Source organism: Sapajus apella, unplaced genomic scaffold (genome assembly GCF_009761245.1).
Source record: "Sapajus apella isolate SASKATOON/1434 unplaced genomic scaffold, GSC_monkey_1.0 scaffold115, whole genome shotgun sequence".
Lineage (NCBI taxonomy): Eukaryota > Metazoa > Chordata > Mammalia > Primates > Cebidae > Sapajus > Sapajus apella.
Window position 1 is genome coordinate 601,720 of NW_022437055.1, and position 11,324 is coordinate 613,043.

General features: G+C 42.6%; 1 pseudogene across 1 annotated transcript; it reads right to left on the minus strand.

Annotated features, from left to right (window-relative positions):
• Positions 1 to 5,724: 5,724 nt before the first annotated feature.
• Positions 5,725 to 7,086, minus strand: LOC116537952 (annotated as a pseudogene). The gene has a single exon (XR_004263432.1). The product of XR_004263432.1 is annotated as a porphobilinogen deaminase pseudogene (transcript).
• Between the last annotated feature and the right edge of the window lie 4,238 nt (positions 7,087 to 11,324).

Below are 11,324 nucleotides of genomic sequence, written 5' to 3' on the forward strand. Positions count from 1 at the left end.
TGGTTTGGCTCTGTGTCGCCACCCAAATCTCATCCCCATATATCAAGGGAGGGACCTGTAACCCCACGTGTTGTCGGAGGGAGGTAATTGGATCATGGGGGCAGTTACCCCCATGCTGTTCTCGTGATAGTGGGTGAGTTTTCACAAGATCTGAGTTTTTCTTTTTTTTTTTTTTTTTTTTTTTTTTTTGAGACAGAGTCTCGCCCTGTTGCCCAGGCTGGAGTGCAATGGCACGGTTTCAGCTCACTGCAACCTCCACCTCCCAGGTTCAAGGGATTCTCCTGCCTCAGCCTCCCGAGTAGCTGGGATTACAGGCACCCACCATCATGCCTGGCTAATTTTTGTATTTTTAGTAGAGACAGCGTTTCACCATGTTGGCCAGGCTGGCCTCGAACTCCTGACCTCGTGATCCACCCACCTCAGCCTCCCAAAGTGCTAGGAATACAGGCATGAGCCACTGGACCCAGCCAATCTGATGATTTTATAAGTATCTGACAGTTCCTCCTTCACAAGCACATCTCTCTCCTGCCTCCTTGTGAAGAAGGTTCTTGCTTCACCTTCACCTTCCACCATGATTCTGTTTCCTGAGGCCTCCCCAGCCATGCAGAACTGTGAGTCAATTAAATCTTTTTCCTTTATAAATTGCCCAGTCTCAGGGAAGTCCTTTACAGCAGTGTGAAAATAGACTAATATAGACCCCATCAACAGTGAGATGTCATGGCAACAATATGAGCCTTTTTTTTTTTTTACAATATGTGCCTTTGATATGATGTGATAAAACGGCACTTCCTCCCATAACCCATAACCAAGTCTACTCATGAGAAAACAACAGGCAAATCCCAATGAATGGGGCATCCTACAAAATACCTGACCAGTACTCTTCAAAACCGTCAAGGTTATTGACATCAAGGTTATTGACGTCAAAGTTATTTCCCATCAAGACAAGGAAAGTCTGAGAAACTATCACAACCATGAGGAACCTAAGGAGACTAAATGTAACATGATATCCTGAATAGAATTCTGGAATAGAAAAAGGACATTAGGTAAAAACTAGGAAAATCTGACTGACTTTGGTTAATAACAATGTGTCAATGCATTATAATTTTGGGAAATTTGATCCAGAAATATATAAAAACAATATCATGACCAAGTAAGGTTTATCCCAGGAATGCAAAGTTGGTTCAACATTTAAAGAAATCAATCAATGTAACTAACTGACCACCTTAACAGAATAAAGTTTTTAAAAGTATAGATTTGTTTTAATAAATGCAGAAAAAGCACTTGAAAAATCCACACTCATTTATGATATTTTTTAAAAATTTGACAAACTAGAAATAAAAAATAACTTCCTCAATCTGATAAAAAGAATCTATGAAAATCTTATAACTAACATGATACTCAGTGGTAAACTATGGAGGCTTTCCCCCAAAGAATGAGAACAAGGCAAGGATGTCTGCTTATACCATTTCAATTCAACATTGTCCTAGATGTCCTAACCAGTACAATAAGGCAATAAAAAGAAATGAAAGCCATCCATATCGAAAAGGAAGAAATAAAACTTTTTGTTCATAGATGACATGAATTTCCATGCATGGAAATCCTCAGGATCCTACAAAAATCAAATAACAGAACTAACTAGTGAATATAGTGATACCACAGGATGCAAAGTCAATATACAAAAATTAGTTGTATTTCTATATGCTAGCAAAAAAATAGAAATTAAATTTTACAAAATATCATTTACATTGGCATTAAAAATATGAAATGCTTAGGGACAAATTAAAGAAATATGTGAATAATTTCTACATTGCAATCTACAAAATGTATAGAGAGAAATTAAAGAAGTTTTAAGTAAATAGAGAACTATACCGTGTTCATGAATTGGAAGGCTCAATATTAAGATGTCTAGTAAGGCCAGGTGCAGTGGCTCATGCCTGTAATCCCAGCACTTTCAGAGGCCAACACAGGTGGATCACTTGAGGCCAGGAGTACAAGACTAGCCTGGCCAACATATGGTGAAACCCCGTCTCTACTAAAAACACAAAAATTAGCTGGGTGCAGTGGTGCACGCCTGTAATCCCAGCTACTTGTAAGGCTGAGGCATGAGAATCGCTTCAACCCAGGAGGCAGAGGTTGCAGTGAGCTGAGATCGGGCCACTGCACTCCAGCCTGTGACAGAGCAAGACTCTGTCTTATCAATAATAATAAAAAAAGATGTCAATTCTCCTCAAATTTATCTATAGATTCAAATAATTTCAATCAAAATCCCAGTAGGTTGTTTTTATAAAAATTGACAACATGGTTTCTACAATTTATGGGGAATAGAAAAATATTACCAGGCATGGTGGCACACACCTATAATCCCAACTACTTAAGAGGCAGAGATGAGAGGATCACTTGAGACCAGGAGACCCGTCATCTCGAAAGAAAAGAAAGAAATGAAGAAAGAAAGAAAAAAAAGAAAGAAAGGGAAGGGAGGGAGGGAGGGAAGGATGCTCGTAATAGCCAGAACAATTTTTGAAAAACAAAAATGAAGCTGAAGAACATAAACTACCTGATGAATTCAAGACCTATTATAAAGCTACAAATATGCAAATATCTAAACAGCATAGTTGTGTAAAGCTGCACCAAAAAACAAAACAAAACAAAAAACACCCTTGCACAGTTATTGTATAATAATAGACAAATAGAACAATGAAAGTAAATAGAGAGACAGTAAATAGACCCACATATTTATGGTGAATTTATATTCAACAAAGATGCCAAGACAATTCAATGGGGAAGGATGGAGCAAATAGAATTTGAAGAAATAATGGCAAATGATTTCCCAAATTTGGTGAAAGACACTTATGTTTAGGGTCAAGAAGTAACTGAACTCAAGTGGGATAAAAACAATGTCTTGGTGCATTATAGTCAAACTTCAGAATACCAAAAATTAAGAGAAAATCTTTAAAATATCCAGAAAAAAATGATATACTACATACTAGGAAATGGTAATTTAAATAACTATTGAGTCCTCATAAGAAACTATAGAGGCCATTCAGCTGGGATGATGAAATAAATTGAAGATGAATGGTGAGGAGGGTTGCACACCAATGTGAACATTCTATTTTTTTTTTTTTTTAAATACAGATGGTGTCTTGCTATGTTGCCCAGGTTGGTCTCAAACTCCTGGCCTCAAGTGATCCTCCCACCTTGGTCTCCCAAAGTGCTAGGATTACAGGTATGAGCCACCATGCCCAGCCCTGAATGTTCTTAATGCCACAAAACTGTACACAAAAATAATTAATTCTGAGAACATGCATTAGAATAAAAAAAATGGTAAATTTTGTTCCATACATTTTACCACAATTTTAAAAAAAGAAACTATAGAGTTCAAAAGACCGTGGAACAGCATCTTTAAAATGCTGAAAAAAGGAAAGGACAACAATCAGGCCAGAATTTTTTTTTTTTTTTTTTTCCCTTTTTTTTTTTTTTTTTTGAGACAGTCTCATTCTGTCTCCCAGGCTGGAGTGCATGGCACAATCTTGGCTCACTGCAATCTCCACTTCCCGGGTTCAAGTGATTCTTGTGCCTCAGCCTCCCAAATAGCAGGGATTATAGGTGCCCGCCACCACGCTGGGCTAATTTTTGTATTTTTAGTAGAGACATGGTTTCATCATGTTGGCCAGGCTGGTCTTGAACTCCTGGCTTCAACTGATCTGCCCACCTCAGCCTCCCCAAGTGCTGGGATTATAGGCATGAGCAACCACACCTGGCCCAGAAGTCTATATCTGGAGATAATATCCTGCAAGAATGAAGGTATTCATAACCCTCTTACACTGCTGGTGAAAATGTAAAATAGTACAGCCACTTTAGAAAACAATCTGGCAGTTTCTCAAATGATTAAACATAGAATTACCATATGACCCAGCAATACTCAAAAGAATTGAAAACAGACACTCGGATGCTTGTACATGAATGTTTAGAGCAGCATTATTAGTAATGTCCAAAAGGTGGAAACAACCCAAAAATTTCATCAGTGGATGGAGAAACCAATTGTAGTATATCTAAACAATGGAATATTATTTGGCTATACAAAGGAATGAAGTGCCAATACATGCTACCATGTGGATAAACCTTGAACACCTTATGCTAAGTAAAAGAAGTCAGTCACAAAATACCACATATTATATAATTCCATTCATATGAGATGTCCCAAAGAGGGAAATCTATAGAGACAAAGCAGATAAGTGGTTGCTTATGACTGTGCTGAATGTGGGAATAAAGGAATGGGGAAATGGAGGAATAGTTTAAATATAAAGTTTCATTTAGAGGTGATGAAAATGCTCTAAAACTGACTACAGTGATGGTCACACTTATCTGTGATTATACTAAAAACCACTGAATTGTACACTTAAATTGAGGAAATCATATGACATGTAAATCATATCTCAAGCTGTGGTTTTTTGTTTGTTTGCTTGAGACCAAGTCTCACTCTGTTGTCCAGGCTGGAGTGCAGTGGTGTGATCTCAGCTCACTGCAACCTCCACCTCCCGGGTTCAAACGATTCTCATTCCTCAGCCTCCTGAATAGCTGGGACTACAGGTATGAGATAACAGGCACGGCTGGTCTCGAACTCCTGACCTCAGATGATCCATCTGCCTCAGCCTCTCAAAGTGCTGGGATCACAGGCATGAGCCACTGTGCCCTGCCTGTTGTTTGGTTTTGTTTTTTTGTTGTTTTTGCTTTTGTTTTGAGACAGAGTCTTGCTTTGCTGCCCAGGCTAGAGTGCAATGGCGTGATCTCAGCTCACTGCAACCTTTGCCTTCCAGGCTCAAGCAATTATCCCACCTCAGTCTCCCAAATAGCTGGGACTACAGGTTCACACCACCATACCTGGCTAATTTTTGTGTTTTTTGTAGAGACTGGGTTCTCCATGTTGCTCAGGCTGATCTTGAACTACCGACTTCAAGCAATCTGCCCACCTCGGCCTCCCAAAGTGTTGGGATTACAGGCATGAGCCACCACATCCGGCCTCAAGATGTTTTTTGAAAAAGAATGAAGGTGGAAAAAAAGACATTTTCAGATAAATGAAAAACAAGAGAATTCATCACTAACAGAGTGCCTAAAGAAGTTTCTTAGGGTTGGAAATACATGATACTAGAAGGAAAGTCAAATCTTTAGAAAGGAATCCTAAGAACATTAGAAATGATAAATAATTGGGTAAACATAAAAGACTATTCTCCTCTTAACTTACTAAAAATACCTTAAATTTCTTTTTAGTTTATAGAGACGGGGTCTTGCTCCACAGGTGGGAAAATAGTAGCACAATCCCAGCTCACTGCAACCTCAACCTCCCAGGCTTCAGTGATTCCCCCACCTCAACTTCCCAAGTAGCTGGGACCACAGGCGAACCCCACCACACTTGCTTAATTTTTTAATTATTATATTTGTAGAGACAGTGTCTCACTCTGTTGCCCATGCTGGTCTCAAACTCCTGGGCTCAAACAATCCTCCTGTCGTGGCTTCCCCAAAGTGCTGGGATTATAGGCATGAGCCACCACACCCAGCTATAAATTAATTTTTTTTTTTTTGAGATGGAGTCTCACTCTGTTGCCCAGGCTGGAGTGCAGTGGTGCAACCTCAGCTCACTGCAACCTCCGCCTCCCCGGTTCAAGCTATTCCCCTGCCTCAGCTTCCCAAGTAGCTGGATTACAGGTGCCTGTCACCATACCCCGCTAATTTTTTTTTTTTTTTTCACCTTCAGAGCTGGTTTATTAGTAGAGTTGGTTACATTCAAAGGCTGTGGCTTGGATTTCTCTAAAGAGATGAAGCCCCCACATACTGAGGAGGCAAGGCAGTCATCAAGGCCTCATGGTGAGGCAAATCCCTGGAAGACTTGGACCCTGCTGTTCAGTCTCCTGGGGTAATTGCTCCTCAGCTAGGATGAGAATGGGTACTGGACAGCAGCAACCCAGGTATCTGCCCCACAGACCAGTTAATGGGCATCATTAAGCTGCCATGCAACATCCAGGATGTTTTTGGCTCCTTTGCTCAGCAACAAGTTGGCCAGGCTGATGCCCAAGTTCTGGGCAGCCAACTGGGGTCCTCGCGGAATGTTCCGAGCAGTGATGCCTACTAGCTGTGGGTCATCCTCAGGGCCATCTTCATGCTGGGCAGGGACATGGATTGTAGTCTGCATGGTGTCCTGTATGCTATCTGAGCCATCTAGACTCCAGACTCCTCCAGTCAGGTACAGTTGCTCATCCTTCATAACTGTACGCACAGCTACTGGCACACTGCAGCCTCCTTCTAGGTGCCTCAGGAAGGCCCTTTCAGCGATGCAGCAAAGCAGAGTTTCGGGATCATTCAGCACACCCACCAAATCCAAGATGTCCTGGTCCTTGGCGCGTACTTCCACACCCAAGGCCCCCTGGCCCACAGCATACATGGGTTCCTCAGGGTGCAGGATCTGCCCCACCCGGTTGTGCCAGCCCATGCACTGCAGGCCAGCTGTTGCCAGGATGATCGCACTGAACTCCTGCTGCTCGTCCACCTTCCGAAGCCAGGTGTTGAGGTTTCCCCGAATGCTCCTGAACTCCAGATGTGGGAACTTTCTCTGCAGCTGGGCCACTCTCCGCAGGGAGCTGGTTCCCATCACACTCTTTTCTGGCAAAGTCTCTAGGGTCTTCCCAACAAATTTTGGGTGAAAGACAACAGCATCATGGGGGTTTTCCCGCTTGCAGATGGCTCCTATGGTGAAGCCAGGAGGAAGCACAGTGGGCAGGTCCTTCAGGGAGTGAACAACCAGGTCCACTTCATTCCTCTCCAGGGCATGTTCAAGCTCCTTGGTAAACAAGCTCTTCTCTCCAATCTTAGAGAGTGCAGTATCAAGGATCCTGTCCCCTGTGGTGGACATAGCAATGATTTCAAACTGCAGGCCAGGGTACAAAACTTTCAGTGTTGCCACCACACTGTCCGTCTGTATGCGCGCAAGCTGGTTCTTGCGGGTACCCACACGAATCACTCTCATCTTTGGGCTGTTCTCTTCCGCTGTTGCAGCCGCATTGCCGTTACCAGACATGGCTCCGCTCGGGAAGTAGGCTATATCTAATTTTTGTATTTTTAGTAGAGACAGGGTTTCACCATGCTGGCCAGGCTGGTCTTGAACTCCCAACCTCAGGAGATCCACCTGCCTCAGCCTCCCAAAGTGCTAGGATTACAGGCATGAGCTACCGCACCTGGCCTATACATTAAATTTTTTAAAGCCATAATTGTAACATTATCTTACGGGGTCCAAATATGTAGTTGTAGCACACATAGCATTTCAGTATAAAGACTGAGTGGAGAAAGATACTTTAAAATTTGCTGTTTCCTTTTCTTTTTTTTTTCCTTCCAGAGACAAGGCCTGGCTCTGTTGCCCAAGCTGGAGTTCAGTAATGTCATTGTAGCTCACTGCAGCCTGAAGCTCCTGGGTTCAAGCAATCCTCCTGCCTCAGCCTCCCAAGTAGCTAGGACTACAGGCGCACATGACCATGACCAGATAATTTTTAAAATTTTCTGTAGAGATGAGGTCTTGCTATGTTCCCCAGGGTAGTCTTGAACTCCAGCCTCAAGGGATCCTCCAGCCTCAGCCTCCCAAAGAATTAGAATTATAGGCATAAGCCACCATGCCCACCCTACTATTGCTTTTATAATCTGGGAAAATGAAGATATTTTTCTCTCTAAATTTAGGAACTGAAATAGCAAACCTGAATGGAATGTGTACGAGTTCTTAGACTAGAAATGACTGTGTGCCAAAATCTTTTGTGCCTAAGAATTAATGTTAATCAAATATTTCCTCATTACACACTGTACCATAGTGTTGATAATTATTGTGAGCAGTAGCATTTTCTGTTGGGAGGCTGAGGCAAGAGGATTGCTGAAGCCTAGGAGTTTGAGACCAGCCTAGGCAACATGGCGAGACACCTATCTCTACAAAAAATAAAAATAAAATCAGCCATGCATGGTGGCATGTGCCTGTAGTCCCAGCTACTCGGGAAGCTATGGTGAGAGGATCACCTGAGCCCGGAAGGTCAAGGTTGCAGTGAGCCATGATTGCACCACTATACTCCCACCTTGATGACAGCGTGAGACCCCCCATCTCAAAAATTTAAAAGAAAAGTATAACTTATCTCAGGTTAATGCTTTTGGTGATGTATGCTTATAACCATATGCCCCATCTCTGATGTCTTAACAGTTTAATCAGGTAGATGTCAGCAACTCTAAACTCAGTACAGAGAGGGATTGTTTGTTCACAGTGTCTAGCTCATTCCCAAAAGACCTCCATAGAAGTTGTTGTTTTTTTTTTTAAAGAATAGAAACGGGGTCTCACTATGTTACCCCGGCTGATCTTGAACTCCTGGGCTCCAGCAACTCTCTCACCTCAGCCTCCCAAAGTGCTAGGATCACAGATGTGAGCCACCACACCTGGCCCTCAGAAGTTTTTGATAAGCTGGGTGTACACCTGGTATCCCAGCCACTCTGGAGGCTGAGGCAGGAGGATCCTGGGAGTTTGAGTCCAGCCTGGGCAACATAGCAAGACCCTGGCTCAATATGAAATATAAATTTTAGGCTGGGCATAGTGACTTATGCCTGTAATCCCAGCACTTTGGGAGGCTGAGGAGGGTGACTTGCTTGAGCCCATGAGTTTGAAGCCAGTCTGGGCAACATAGGGAGATGCCATCTCTACCAAAAATTAGCCGAATGTGGTAGCATGTGCCTGTGATTCCAGGTACTCAAGAGGCTGAGGTGGGAGGATCACAGGCCTGGGAGTTTGGGGCTGTGGTGAGCTATGACTGTGCCACTACACTCCAGCCTGGGTGACAAAGCAAGATCCTGTCTCCAAAAAAGGTAAATTTTATTGAATTATTAAAAATAAATAAAGAAGTTTTTATTAACACATTGACTTCCGGTATTTCTTTTTTTAATTTCTTTTTATTTATTTTTTTATTTTTTTTTATTTTTTTTTATTTTTTTTTATTTTTTTTATTTTTTTTTTTTTGAGACAGAGTTTCGCTCTTGTTACCCAGGCTGGAGTGCAATGGCCCGATCTCGGCTCATCGCAACCTCTGCCTCCTGGGTTCAGGCAATTCTCCTGCCTCAGCCTCCTGAGTAGCCGGGATTACAGTCACGTGCCACCATGCCGAGCTAATTTTTCATATTTTTAGTAGAGACGGGGTTTCACCATGTTGACCAGGATGGTCTTGATCTCTTGACCTCGTGATCCACCCGCCTCGGCCTCCCAAAGTGCTGGGATTACAGGCTTGAGCCACCACGCCCGGCCTATTTATTTTTTTTAGATGTGGTCTCACTCTGTTGCCCAGGCTGGAGTACAGTGGCACGATCTCGGCTCACTGCAACTTCTGCCTCTGGGTTCAAGCAATCCTCCCACCTTAGCCTGCCAAGTAGCTGGGACTACAGGTGCATGCCACCATGCCTGGCTAAATTTTGTATTTTTTGTAAAGACAGGGTTTTGCCATGTTGCCCAAGCTGGTCTCGAACTCATGGGCTCAATCAATCTACCCGCCTCCGTCTCCCAAAGTGCTGGGATTACAGGCATGAACCACCACACCCAGGCCTCTTTTTATTTTTATTTTTAACTTGACTAAGCTTATTGGATTCTTTCTGTATTTCTAAATACTGTTGCATGTTAACTAGTATTAATTTGCATTCCTCTCAGTGAGCATAGGATATAGCTGTTTAGCCAAATTTATACAAATTACATAGATAACCACCATTTTGCAGCTCAAATAACATTTAGAATCATTTATTCTAAGCAGTGATATACCGACAAATGTTTAACAGACTGGGATGGGAGAAGTAATGCTGGCTTGTAGCATTCTGGTTTCCATGATGTAAATACTCCCACCATGACCAATTTCAAATCACCAATGTGAAGTCAATGAGCTCAGGACGTTCCTGAAATTCTGACAATCAACCTTTGGGAGCTGGTATGAGGCGGCTCTAACTCCACTAACTCTATACTCCTTGATTTACATTTTCTCAAGGTTTTGGGTAACGGATAGAGGTGTAAAAAGAAACAAAAGCCGGCTAGGTGCAGTGGCTCAAGCCTGTAATCTCAGCACTTTGGGAAGCTGAGGTGGGCGGATCACTTGAGGTCAGGAGTTCGAGACCAGCCTGGCCAACATGGTGAAACCCTGTCTCTACTAAAAAAGATACAAAATTAGCCAGGTGTGGTGGCACACGCCTGTAATCCCAGCTACGTGGGAGGCTGAGGCAGAAGAATCGTTTGAACTTGGGAAGCAGAGGTTGCAGTGAGCCGAGATGGTACCATTCCAGCCCGGGCAACAAGACAGAAACTCTGTCTCAAAAAATAATAATAATTAAATCACATGAAAACATATGTCCACACAAGAGCAGCCAAAAAGTAGAAACAACCCAAATGTTCATGAACCAATGAATGGATAAATAAATTTCAGTCTATCCATATACTGAGAGACTATTTAGCAATAAGAAATGAAGTATTGATACATACTATAACATGGATGAACCTTGAAAAATTATGTTAACTCAAAGAAGCCAGTCACAAAATACTACATATTTATGATTCCATTCATATGAAGTCTCCAGAATGAAACCTATAGAGACAGAAAACAGATAAACAATTGCCTAGAGCTGGGGGGGAAACAACGAGGGGTGATGGCTAAGGGATACAAGGCTTCCTTTTGGGATGGTGAAGAATGTTCTTAAAATTTACTGTGGGCCAGGCGTGGTGGCTCACGCCTGTAATACCAGCACTTTGGGAGGCCAGGGTGGGTGGATCAAGAGGTCAGGAGTTTGAGACCAGCCTGACCAACATGGTGATACTCCATCTCTACTAAAAATACAAAAATTAGCCAGGTGTGGTTACTCAAACCCATAATCCCAGCTACTCGGGAGGCTGAGGCAGGAGAATTGCTTGAACCCGGGAGGTGGAGGTGGCCGTGAGCCAAGATCACGCCACTGTACTTCAGCCTGGGTGACAGAGCAACACTCCATCTCAAAAAATAAATAAATAAATAAATGAAAATAAAAATTTACTGTGGTCACGGTTGCACAACTCTAGATATACAAAAAATCATAGAATTGTATAAGTAAAAAGTTAAAAAAAAAAAAAAAAGGCTGGGTGCAGTGGTTCATGCTTGTAATCCCAACACTTTGGGAGGCCAAAGTGGGAGGATCGCTTGAGCCCAGGAGTTTGAGATCAGGCTGGGCAACAAAGTGAGACCTCCGTGTCTACAAATTTTTTTAAAACAAATTAGCCAGGCATGGTGGCACTTGCCTGTGGTTCCAGCTACTTG